The sequence below is a fragment of the Neolamprologus multifasciatus genome, chromosome 3 (assembly GCF_963576455.1).
Source record: "Neolamprologus multifasciatus chromosome 3, fNeoMul1.2, whole genome shotgun sequence".
In the NCBI taxonomy this organism is placed as follows: Eukaryota; Metazoa; Chordata; class Actinopteri; order Cichliformes; family Cichlidae; genus Neolamprologus; species Neolamprologus multifasciatus.
In genome coordinates, this window is record NC_140441.1 from 19533858 (window position 1) to 19547318 (window position 13461).

Here is a 13461-nt window from a genome sequence, read left to right on the forward strand (position 1 = left end):
CAAATTTCTTACTTATTAACTGGCCATCTAGAAGTTATGAGAATGTTTCGTAGTGTGCTGAAATTTCAAGATACTAACCTGAAATTTTGATTTATGCACCGGATAGGTACACTTATTAAATATTATAGACCTCACTAAAAATTAAATACAGTCTATTACTTTTGCATCGTTTATTACATTGATGGAGGCAGTGATGTATGTGGCTGGGTAATGGCACAGCTAGCGACCGGGTGACTTTATTCACCCGCTTTGGACGTTATCAGTCGATACATTGGGCGTTATTAGCAGATGTCAGTACCATAGAAATGGACCAGCATGGCCCATCTCCACCTGCTAGTTTGTTCAGAAGGTTGTTAACATCCATCCAGATGGAGGATCATTAGGAGCGTGGGAAGACTCCAGAAGCCACTCTGGCTGGAATCGGTTGATTACAGCAGTGTTACCATTTAAACGGACAGCATTTATAGAATAACTATTAAAAGTCAGCGAGTGTCAATAATGTTAATGTGGTTATGTTAGTAATACAACAAGTGCCAATATAACAGCTTTAACATGTATTTGTAAATATTATTACGTGTTTTACCGTCTGAAGAATCTAAGAAAAGAAGAAATAAGCTTTCATGGACAAAGTTTTGGACTATGATGTGCTGCCAAGCTACAAGCCGTGCTAAAATTGAACAATTGCGATTCTCAACTTCTTACAAATAAGTCAGTGACAGTGTTTTTGGTCTTAAGAAGATAACATTCACTACGAAAGCCTCAGCTTTGTGTCATAGACCATTTGTTTCATGAACACTTGTTGAATAAGACGTTGAGTAAAAGGAGCAGAGATGGCAGATAAACCCGCAAGGTTCCAGGCCCAGGGCACAGAGCTGCAGTAGCGGGACTGGCCACAAGAGGGCAAAAAGTACACCGAAAGAGGTTTGGAAGAACAGCTCAGCAGGCACATAAACGCAAGAAGGTCCAAGCTGTCACAATTAACTTCAAAAATGAATAAAATTAGCGGACTGATGAAAGAGAATGAAAGCCTTGACATTGTTGATGAACATTTAAGTAACTTTTCAAAGCTGCATGAAGAATTCTTACGGGCAAATGATGATGTACTGTCACTGTTGCCAGAAGATGAAAGAAATGTGGACCAGATGCTCTGGTTCAATCCAAAAAAGGAGCAGTTCAGTGCGTTTATGACTGAAGTTGAGAAATGGATCATCGTAACAAGACGTCAGCATCAGGATGACGTGAGCCCAGATGACAGCGTGTCAGTGACGGCTAGACTAACTGCAAAGAAATCAGGTACCAGCGTTGGAAGAAGCTCAGTCAGTAGCTGCTCATCGAGGTCGTCCAGAGATTCTTCGATATCATCTGTACGGCAGAAAGAAGAAGCAGAGCGCGCTGCTCTGCTCGCTCGAGCAACTTCCTTGAAACAGAGACAAGCCTTGGACATTGAAGAATGTAAGTTAAAGGCAAGAAGAGAACAGCTTGAGATTGAGACAGCTATTGCTGCTTCTACAGCCAACATAAAAGTGTTAGAGGACTGTGAATATGAGAGCAGTAAAAATGATGTGGAACAGTGTGAATCAGCTGTTAAGCAGTTCAGCTCCCAAGAGCCAAAAGTACAAGGTGAACATGATGGGCAGTCAAAGGTAAACAGTCACAGTGTAAAACAAGAAGATGACTTACACCAAACTGATGCCAGTGTTATTCCAATGAATCTATGTGAAGTCATGTTGAAACAAAATGATATCACTGAGATGTTAGTCAAACAACATAGACTGTCACATTTGCCTCAAAGAGACATTCCCATCTTTAGTGGTGATCCACTTGAGTTCATACCATTTATAAGAGCCTTTGACCATACAATTCATGATAAAAACTGACAGTGACAGTGACAGGTTATATTACCTTGAACAGTTCACCAGAGGTGAGCCCAGAGATTTGGTAAGAAGTTGTCAGCACATGAATCCTCAACAAGGTTACAATGAGGCGAGGAAGTTGCTGTTTTGTCATTATGGTAATGAACTGAGAATTGCAACTGCCTACATGAACAGAGCATTTGATTGGCCACAAATTAAAACAGATGATGCAAAGGCTCTTCATAGCTATTCACTGTTTCTCACTGGTTGTAACAATGCAATGCAAAACATCAGTCAACTGCAAGAGATGGAGATCCCCACGGACCTCAAAGTTATTGTCTCTAAACTGCCATACAAAATGAGAGAAATGTGGAGAGTCTCTGCTTTTGACATTCAAGAAACAAGTGGAAGGAGAGCAAAGTTCTCAGATCTGGTCAGATTCATAAACAGACAAGCAAAAATAGCTGCAGATCCTTTGTTCGGTGACATTAAGGATGCTGAAGATAAAGCAAAGTCGTCTGCAAATGTGAGAATGACTAGATCATCCAGGCAAAGGGGAAGCACATTTGCTACAAGTGTAACACAAGCTGCAAATAAAAGGTCACCTTGCAGACATTGGACTTTTGATAGGATGTGATGTGCACAAGGCTATGGAACCATGTGAGATTATTCATAGTAAAGATAACGGTCCATATGCTGTTCGAACAGTCCTGGGTTGGGTTATCAATGGCCCTCTCAAGAGAGATTCTTGTTTCAGTAAATCGCATCTCTGTCACTAATGTTGAGAATCTTTTGATGCAACAGCTCAACTATGATTTTCCTGAGAAAGCTTCTGAGGAAAAACAGGAAATGTCACGAGAAGACATCATGTTTATGGATTCTGTCAATGGCACAGTTAAAAGGATTAATGGTCATTATAGCATAGGTCTTTCTTTGAGAAACAAAGCTGTCAAAATGCCAAACAACCGCAGTGCAGTAATGCAGAGGGCAGAGAATCTGAAAAGAAAATTAATCAGAAACACAGAGTTTCACAAGGAGTATCAGAGCTTCATGTCTGACTTGCTGAATAAAGGCTATGCAGTTCAGGTACCAAACACAAAGACTACCCCTGTTCATGAGAGAGTTTGGTACATACCACACCATGGGGTGTACCACCCCCAGAAAAGAAAACTCCTTGTAGTTTTTGACTGTGCAGCATCCTTTCAAGGGAAATCACTGAACAAAGAACTCTTGCAAGGGCCAGACCTAACAAACACAATGATTGGAGTACTAACAAGGTTTAGGTGGGATCACATTGCCTTGATGTCAGACATAGAAGCTATGTATCACCAGGTGCGAGTACCTCCAGAGGACAGTGATCTTTTGCGTTTTCTCTGGTGGCCAAATGGGAACTTGAATGAACCTCTGCAAGAATACAAAATGATGGTGCACTTGTTTGGGGCAACATCCTCCCCAAGCTGTGCAAACTATGCACTAAAAAAAGCTGCAGAAGATGCTAAAGAAAAAATGCCACTAGCAGCAGTTAACGCTGTTCTGAACAACTTTTATGTAGATGATTGTCTTCTGTCAGTTTCAGATGAAACAGAGGCATGTACTATGGTCAGGGACCTGACTGCATTGTGTGAGAGTGGAGGATTTCACTTAACAAAGTGGATGAGCAACAGCAGAGTTGTCCTTGCTTCCATTCCTGAAAAGGAAAAAGCAAAAGAGATTTAAGATTTGGATTTGAGACATGATGCACTACAGGATGAAATAGTCCTAGGAGTGAACTGGTGCACAGAGACAGATGTATTCAAGATCAGGATAACTGAAAAACCTGTGCCAAAGACTAGGCGAGGCATCCTCTCATTTGTAAGTGCAATATATGAACCACTGGGCTTTTTGACTCCTGTCATTCTGCCAGCAAAAATCATCCTGCGAGAGCTATGTGGCAGGAAGATCTCATGGGATGAGGAAATCCCAGCTGAACTGGCTCAAAGGTCACAAGTTTGGCATTCAGAGCTTTCAAAACTTCGTGGCTTTACCATCAACAGGTGTTTGAAACCTGCTGGATTTGGAGTGGTCATATCTACACAATTGCACCACTTCGCTGATGCCAGTGAGAGAGGTTATGGAGTCGTTACTTACCTCCGTATCACAAACGAGAAAAGAGAAACTCACTGCTCATTCATTATTGGCAAGAGTGTCTCCTCTGAAGCAGATAACAATTCCAGGTCTCGAGTTGACAGCAGCTGCAGTTGCTGTAAAAATGGACAAGCTCATGAGAAAGGAGCTGCAAATGCCACAAGAAGAATCTGTGTTTTGGTCTGACAGTACCACTGTTTTAAAGTACATTTCCAGCGAGAACATCAGATTTAAGACATTTGTAGCAAATAGTGTCACTTATTAGACACAACACAAAACCAAGTCAGTGGATGTATGTGAACTCTGAATTAAACCCTGCTGACCACACTTCAAGAGGAATGAACACAGACACATTCATGAAGTGTTCAAACTGGATTGCTGGGCCAGAGTTTTTGACAAAAGAAGAAAAACTGGCCAATTCCACCGGACATTAAAGAAACAGAAAAAATGATGTCGAAGTCAAAGAGGTGATGAGTGTGGATGTTACAAAATTACATGAAAATCCAGTAAACAAACTGATCTTTCACTATTCAGACTGGTATCGTCTAAAAAAGGCAGTTTCCTGGATACTTATGTTCAAGCAGCTGCTTCGCAGGTTAAGTGCACATCGGAAGCTTCTCATGTCACAAGCAAGTGGCTGTGAAAGCAGCAAAAGAAAATCTGAAAAGGTTGCAGGTCAAATGCAGCAGTTCAAAACATGTATTAAGGGATCTTCACTTACTACTGCAGATGTTGCAAAAGAAGAAACTGAGATTGTTAAGTTTTGTCAAAATCAAAGGTTCGCAGAAGAAATTGCAAGTCTTCAAAAAGGTGACAAGCTTAAAAGGAGCAGTCACATTGCTAAGCTGGATCCTTTTGTCTAGGATGGAGTTTTAAGGGTTGGCGGTAGGTTGCATGAGTCTGCACTGCCAGCCGATGTTAAGCATCCAGTGATTCTCCCTAAAGGTCATCATGTTTCTACTTTGATTCTGAGACACATTCACCAAGAAACAGGTCATGGAGGAAGGAATTACACATTATCCAGGCTGAGAGAAAGATTCTGGATTCCACAGGCAGATTCAGCAATAAGAAAGATCCTGTCAAAGTGTGTAACATGTAGAAGGACATCTGCGAGACCTGGTGAACAAAGAATGGCAAACATGCCACAAGATCGCCTGATTCCTGACAAACCTCCATTCACAAATGTGGGCATAGACTATTTTAGACCTTTTGAGTTCAAGCATGGGCGCAGCAGAGTTAAGCGATATGGTGTATTGTTTACATGTCTTGCTGTTAGAGCAATACACATAGAAGTTGCCCACTCACTTGAGACTGATTCTTGCATAAATGCATTTAGGAGGTTTATTGCAAGACGAGGTCAAGTGTCTGTCATGAGATCAGACAATGGCACTAACCTTGTGGGTGCAGAAAAGAAAACGCATGAAGCAATCAAGGGACGGAAACATTCAAAAATCTCAGAAATGCTCATGCAAAAGGGCATCACCCAGACCCCCAGCAGGGTCACATTTTGGAGGAATCTGGGGGAGGCAAATTCGCTCAGTTAGGAGAATTCTTAACCAGATCCTAAAGCAGCAACCTCTGGATGATGAATGCTTGCAGACATTGCTATGTGAGGTTGAAGCAATTGTCAACGGCAGGCCAATAACAAGAGTGTCTAATGACCCCAATGATTTAGACACACTTACACCCAATCATCTACTTCTTCTTAAAGGGCAGCCAGTACTGCCACCTGGATTGTTTCAAAGAGAGGACTTGTATGAAAAAAAAAGGTGGAGACCGGTGCAGTACCTGTCAGACATTTTTTGGAAGCGTTGGACTAAAGAGTATTTGCCGCTTCTACAAGAAAGACAGAAGTGGTTAGTGACTAGGAGGAATCTGAGACCAACCTATGTTCTCATAGTTGATGACAGTGCACCAAGAAGTTCCTGGTTAATGGGAAAGGTTGAGAGAACAGATCCAGACTCACATGGACTTGTCAGATGTGTGTTTGTCAAAACCAAAACTAGCGTTTTGGAGAGGCCTATTGACAAGTTATGTTTATTGCTTGAAATGGAGGAAACAGTTTAAATCTCAGCCTCATGTGTAACAGATTTATGTTCAACACATATGACTTATGTTTCATATAATGTTTGGTTAAGCCAGTTAGATTCTGAGTGTTGATATTAAATGACGCTTTATTGTGTTAATATGTAATTGTTATGCCTTAGCAGTAACAATTAGGGGCTGGAATGTTAGCGCCATTTATAGTAATTACATGTTTTATTTTGAAAAGCCTGAAAAGGATATGGTGTTTTTTGTTGTGAAAGGTTGGTGAGAAATAAACAAGCGAATGGCGGAGCGACACAATGGTTTTACCGTCGTTGTTGCACAAACCAACACGTAAAACAGCCTCTTGTCTATCCAGACTCTTATTTTAGATATAAGAAAATAGAGAACTCCAAGAAGAAACAATATAGCCGCTACACCCCCTAAAATTTGTGTCCGGCCCTGGGCAGAAGAAGTTAAAGCCTGGGCCTGGACAAGCGATAACATTTTCTTTACCGTAGCTGGCTTGTCTGTGGTCTGTGTGGTGCTCCACGTAGGTTTTCTATGTAGTGAAGTTTGCGGTAAGTTTAATTTTGCGTTTACGCCATGTGCAGAATCCACTTTGTGGAATGTCTCGCAGACATCCACACCTGTATTTGTCCCAAGCTTGACATTGAAAGCAGCGACGATGTGCTCCGGCATTTCATTGAAGTGAGCTCCACGTCAGGCAGTCAAAATGGTAAGAGGGCAAATGGGGATCGGAACCAGCGCCTTTCACCTTTGCAGTCGCCAATCTATCGCACTGAGCTAAACTTCCGGACCATGTTTTTACAGCGCGGCATGGGCTTAAGACGTTTATTTCACAGTCTCTGACTTGGCGTGTCAGATTATTCTTCGGTTCACACACACACACACACACACACACACATTTAATACAGTATTCCTGAACAAATACGTCTAAAAACCATTCATATTTCTCTACCGTCTGCTTTTACAATATAGTTTCCATGTGTCTTTTTCAACGTCTGCTTTGGGACTGACCGGACACTGCAAACACTCATATCATAGTTTTATCCTCATAAGTTCAACATTTCTGCCAACATTCAAACATTCATACAAAGGATAGCGTTTAGTTTAAGTCTTGTTCGGGAACATGAGTCGATGCCAAGCTTTTGTCTTGCTTCTTCTTCTGTTATTTAACCTGATGATTCCTTTTAGAAATATCCGACTCTGTAGCTGCTGAATATTGTGCTTTGTTGACCGGCTTCCTGATCACATCTGGTCAAAACTAAAATTAAAAAGAAACACAATCAACTACAACGCTTTGTATATCAAACGAAATCTTTATTGGTGCAGTGTGCGTTAGGCAGTCATTGTACTAATGTCCTGGTAAAACCTGAAACACTTTTGCAAATATACCAACTACACTGAACTGCACTGGGTTTAAAAGGAACGTGACCCCGATAATATTTCTTTACTGTAGCTGGCTTGTCTGTGGTCTGTGTGGTGCTCCCCGTGGGTTTTCTATGTAGTGAAGTTTGCGATAAGTTTAATGTTGCGTTTACGCCATGTGCAGAATCCACTTTGTGGAATGTCTCGCAGACGTCCACACCTGTATTTGTCCCAAGCTTGACATTGTAAGCAGCGACGACGTGCTCCGGCATTTCATTGAAGTGAGCTCCACGTCAGGCTTTTGCATTTTTGCAAATATACCAAACTGAAAGCTTTAACCCCAAGATTAACAAAGGCCAAAATAACAAACAACACAAGTTTCTTTCAAAAAGGGAAGTGCTACCTAACCCCTGGGTGAGACAAAAAACAAAAAAAGACAAGTGCTGCCCCTAACTCCCTAACTGAATAAACAAGAGAAAAAAGTACAGAAAATAATAAGGCCGTTCACCGCTTCTCCAGTGTCTGCATACTATTGTGAATAACTTTTCTTTTAAACCCAAAACATGAATGATGCATTGATGTCCAACTCTGCACGTCTTTCCGTTCAGCCATCACACAGGAGGCAGGTCATTGCTGATCCTTTGTCCTGAGTCTTGTCTCTCACACCCTTTCTGATTCACTGCCTCTTTACAAGTGAAAGCCTATCCCACAGGAATCAGTACTACCCCACAAAACCAATCCACCGCTCATCCCACACTACTGCCCACCCAGGGCCTGTCCATTCCTCTTTGGTGCACTGGGCGAACACTCCCTCAGGTTACACCCTTTTTACACATGTTCTTTTCTACTCTGTAATATTCTTGTCAATTTTCTTGATATTTATTATCACCTCTGTTATTCCTTGATATTTATAATTGAGTGATCTGTATATATTAGTGCTATTTCCTAAATGTGTAAACTCTGTAACATAATGTATTGTTTACAGTTTAGTCTTTTACTGTTACTATTTTTACCATTTCTTCTTGGGCCAACTGCAACCCACATACTATCCTTAGGGATTAATAAAGTATTCTGATTATGATTATGATTGTTTCAGGATGATCTGCCATTTTCCAATGACACATCTGCTTACCTGCATCTTTTGCTCGTTTCTCCTCTTCATTTCTCCTTTTTTCTAAACTGAGCACCTGATGGCTTTGATCTTTTCTTGTCCATCTTCCATTGGTTTTAATTTTGCACTCCAGTATGAACACAAATCTCCCAACCCGAGGATCACCACAACATAACCTAATATACCTACACCTTAGTTCACAGATATGCTTTGTCTATGATTTATTTCAAATCATGAAGACATAATGGGCTTGGATTTACAACATTATGAATGAAATGTGCTCTATTTGGAAGCAGCCGGCCCCCCTCCCCTTTCGACGGGTTGTGTGTGAGACTTTAAATCATCAAACTTGAAATTATACCATTTAAATTGTTATTGATCCCTTTACCCCTAGCCCTAAAGTGAATGGCCTGTATTTGTATAGCGCTTTTACTAGTCCCCAAGGACCCCAAAGCGCTTTACACATCCAGTCATCCACCCATTCACACACACAAAGTGTATAAAGTGTATACTTATTTTCTTACTCTTCTTATAGAGTCGTCTCGTCTCTATATACTGGACTGTATGTAGCGCAGTGATTCCTGAGATTAGGGACAAAACAGGTTTTAATTTTCTAAAATATATTTTTTGATTTTTCAAAAACATATTTACATATAATTGTTACACAAAGTTTTGGCTGTCTCACCATGTTTTGGTACAATCTCCCAGGTGTAACATTTTTTAATACCTTATGTTTTTGCTGGAGAAGTGCAAGGTTTTTGTCAACACAGTCAGACACAAAGAAATGTTTAATGCCTGGTGTTTTCGTGTTTGTTGGTTTGTTTTTATTTAGTTTTATTTTGCGAGCTGGTTATTAGACCAGCCAGCCAGAGAATCCCCCGCCGCTTCGCCCTCTCCTCCCTGTGCCGCAAGCAGCAGGCAAACCTCGGAGGGCGCCCTTATTCCCAGCAAATGGGCAATAGAAAACCGATGCCTATGCCATCCCCAAAATGCGCTGGCATCACACAGGAGGAAGGTCATTGATGATCCGCCCAACGTGGCCATCTCGCTGTATCGTGATGGTGAACCAGGGAAGCTGAACGGTCAGAGTCCGAGCTTGTCCTTCACTCTGTAATGCGACGGTGAACCAGGGCAGCTGAATAGTCAGAGTCTGAACGTGGCCATCTCGCTGTATCATGATGGTGAAGCAGGGAAGCTGAATGGTCAGAGTCCAAACTTGTCCATTGATCTGTAATGTGACAGTGAACCAGGGAAGTTGAATGGTCAGAGTCAGAGGTGGAAGCCTATGCATGACTGAATGGAGAATTTGCCCACAGATGCAGAAGACGACTAAGCTGCTCACCCTCAAGATGGATCTCATCATGTGAAAGAGAGCTGTTCTCCCCCAGTCACCGACTCGATTCAGCCACAGGTTGGGGTAAGGCATTGTTGTTTGACACCAATGAGTCTGTTCTGCCAGGAGTCTCTCTGAGGGTGTAATCCTTGTACAAGGTGAGCAGATCTTTTCCAGGTGGGTTTGAGACTTCAGCTGCACAGGTCTGCCACCTTGTGTAGCACGGAGTGGAGGATGTTGATATTCTCTTTTCAGTTCCCGGCTGGTTTGTGACCAAGTCTTGGCTCCCACAGGTCTGCCACCTTGTATAGCACGGAGTGGAAGATGTTAATATTCTCTTTTCAGTTCCCGGCTGGTTTGTGACCAAGTCTTGGCTCTCACAGGTCTGCCACCTTGTGTAGCACGGAGTGGAAGATGTTAATATTCTCTTTTCAGTTCCCGGCTGGTTTGTGACCAAGTCTTGGCTCTCACAGGTCTGCCACCTTGTGTAGCACGGAGTGGAAGATGTTAATATTCTCTTTTCAGGTCCCGGCTGGTTTGTGACCAAGTCTTGGCTCCCACAGGTCTGCCACCTTGTGTAGCACGGAGTGGAGGATGATAATATTTCTTTACTGTAGCTGGCTTGTCTGTGGTCTGTGTGGTGCTCCCCGTGGGTTTTCTATGTAGTGAAGTTTGCGGTAAGTTTAATGTTGCGTTTACGCCATGTGCAGAATCCACTTTGTGGAATGTCTCGCAGACGTCCACACCTGTATTTGTCCCAAGCTTGACATTGTAAGCAGCGACGACGTGCTCCGGCATTTCATTGAAGTGAGCTCCAAGTCAGGCAGTCAAAATGGGAAGCCGGTAAATGGGGATTCGAACCACCGACCTCCATCTCTGTCGTCGCAATGCTAACACACTGAGCTAAACTTGCGCAGCACTTTTTGATAGCGCGGCATGGGCTTAAGACGTTTATTTCACGGTCTCTGACTTGGCGTGTCAGATTATTCTTTGGTTCACACACACACACACACACACATTTAATACAGTATTCCTGAACAAATACGTCTAAAAACCATTCATATTTCTCTACCGTCTGCTTTTACAATATAGTTTCCATGTGTCTTTTTCAACGTCTGCTTTGGGACTGACCGGACACTGCAAACACTCATATCACAGTTTTATCCTCATAAGTTCAACATTTCTGCCAACATTCAAACATTCATACAAAGGATAGCGTTTAGTTTAAGTCTTGTTCGGGAACATGAGTCGATGCCAAGCTTTTGTCTTGCTTCTTCTTCTGTTATCTAACCTGATGATTCCTTTTAGAAATATCCGACTCTGTAGCTGCTGAATATTGTGCTTTGTTGACCGGCTTCCTGATCACATCTGGTCAAAACTAAAATTAAAAAGAAACACAATCAACTACAACGCTTTGTATATCAAACGAAATCTTTATTGGTGCAGTGTGCGTTAGGCAGTCATTGTACTAATGTCCTGGTAAAACCTGAAACACTTTTGCAAATATACCAACTACACTGAACTGCACTGGGTTTAAAAGGAACGTGACCCCGATAATATTTCTTTACTGTAGCTGGCTTGTCTGTGGTCTGTGTGGTGCTCCCCGTGGGTTTTCTATGTAGTGAAGTTTGCGATAAGTTTAATGTTGCGTTTACGCCATGTGCAGAATCCACTTTGTGGAATGTCTCGCAGACGTCCACACCTGTATTTGTCCCAAGCTTGACATTGTAAGCAGCGACGACGTGCTCCGGCATTTCATTGAAGTGAGCTCCAAGTCAGGCAGTCAAAATGGGAAGCGGGTAAATGGGGATTTGAACCACCGACCTCCAGAGTCGCAATCCTAACACACTGAGCTAAACTTCCGCACCATCTTTTGACAGCGCGGCATGGGCTTAAGACGTTTATTTCACAGTCTCCGACTTGGCGTGTCAGATTATTCTTCGGTTCACACATACACACACACATATTTAATACAGTATTCCTGAACAAATACGTCTAAAAACCATTCATATTTCTCTACCGTCTGCTTTTACAATATAGTTTCCACGTGTCTTTTTCAACGTCTGCTTTGGGACTGACCGGACACTGCAAACACTCATATCATCTTTAATCCTCATAAGTTCAACATTTCTGCCAACATTCAAACATTCATACAAAGGATAGCGTTTAGTTTAAGTCTTGTTCGGGATCATGAGTCAATGCCAAGCTTTTGTGTTGCTTCTTCTTCTGTTATTTCAGACCTTCCCAAAGTGTGGGGCCCGCCCCCTGCCCCCCCCCCCCCCTGCAATGGCAGGGGGGGGGGCAGGGGGGCGGCATGAAAAGGGAAAAAAAACAAAAAAACAATGCTTGGACACTGCTAGCAGTAGCGGTTTTAGATACGGGCGACACGGGCGGTTGCCCAGGGCGGCATCGTGGTGGGGGGCGGCATCACGGGCATCGGTAAAAAAAAATTGCTTGTACTCATGCTGCCCCGACATCATGCGAGCCCATATTGGGAATGACATAGGCACCGATCGGTTTTCTATCGCCCATGGGAGTAAGGGCGCCCTCCGTTTGCGAGGTGCGCCTGCTGCTTGAGGCACAGGGAGGAGAGGGCGGGGCGACGGGGGATTCTCTGGCTGGCTGGAGCAGCAAAAATTACCAACTCTCAAAATAAAACAAAAATAAAAACAAACAACAAACACGAAAACACCAGACATCATGATACAGACTTATAATTTGCACCGATGTTTTTTCAAAATTCTATACACGAAAAGTGAGCGTAAGAGCCCTCGGTGCGCCTGCTTGCTGCTGAAGTCAAAGTAAACTTTATTGTCATCTCCGCTACATACAGTCCAGTATATAGAGAGACGAGACGACGAGGCTCCAGTTACAGCAGTGCAAGAAAACAAACAATAAATATTTAAGAGTAAAAAAAATAAAGTATGAACACAAATTTTCTTACTCTTCTTATAGAGTCGTCTCGTCTCTATATACTGGACTGTATGTAGCGCAGTGATTCCTGAGATTAGGGAAAAAACAGGTTTTAATTTTCTAAAATATATTTTTTGATTTTTCAAAAACATATTTACATATAATTGTTACTCAAAGTTTTGGCTGTCTCACCATGTTTTGGTACAATCTCCCAGGTGTAACATTTTTTTAATAATTTATGTTTTTGCTGGAGAAGTGCAAGGTTTTTGTCAACACCGTCAGACACAAAGAAATGCAAAAATATATATTTTAAATTAATTTGTTTCAGCTATTTTGACTATTAGCAGCGTCTCTATTCTATTGTTTATGCACATATGTTTTCAAAGTAATTATACCACATTTAAAAGTAAAATTGTTTTGTCTTTTTATTATTAGAGTTACAGTCATACATATTTTCAGAAGCTTGTATTTAATCTGTATAAGAAACAGTCATATTAAGCAGCATGCAAATTACACATTTATTGAGAAAATTACGTATTTTTATTGGAAGATCATGAGGGAGGACACTATATGGTTCTCCAAAGGAGAAAAATAAACAAAAACTCCATATTATGGAGTTGACAAGGGGCTGACGGTGGTGACACACTAGTAGAAAACAAGATATTATTTCTTTCAAAATGACAATTAAACCTTAACAACCTTTGTAATAT

General features: G+C 41.8%; 1 long non-coding RNA gene across 1 annotated transcript; it reads left to right on the forward strand.

Annotated features, from left to right (window-relative positions):
- The first annotated feature begins 7718 nt into the window (after positions 1 to 7718).
- LOC146521908 (uncharacterized) lies at positions 7719 to 10746 on the forward strand. The gene is made up of 2 exons (XR_014870911.1): positions 7719 to 8020; positions 9521 to 10746. It is a non-coding gene; the product is annotated as an uncharacterized LOC146521908 (long non-coding RNA).
- Positions 10747 to 13461: the final 2715 nt, after the last annotated feature.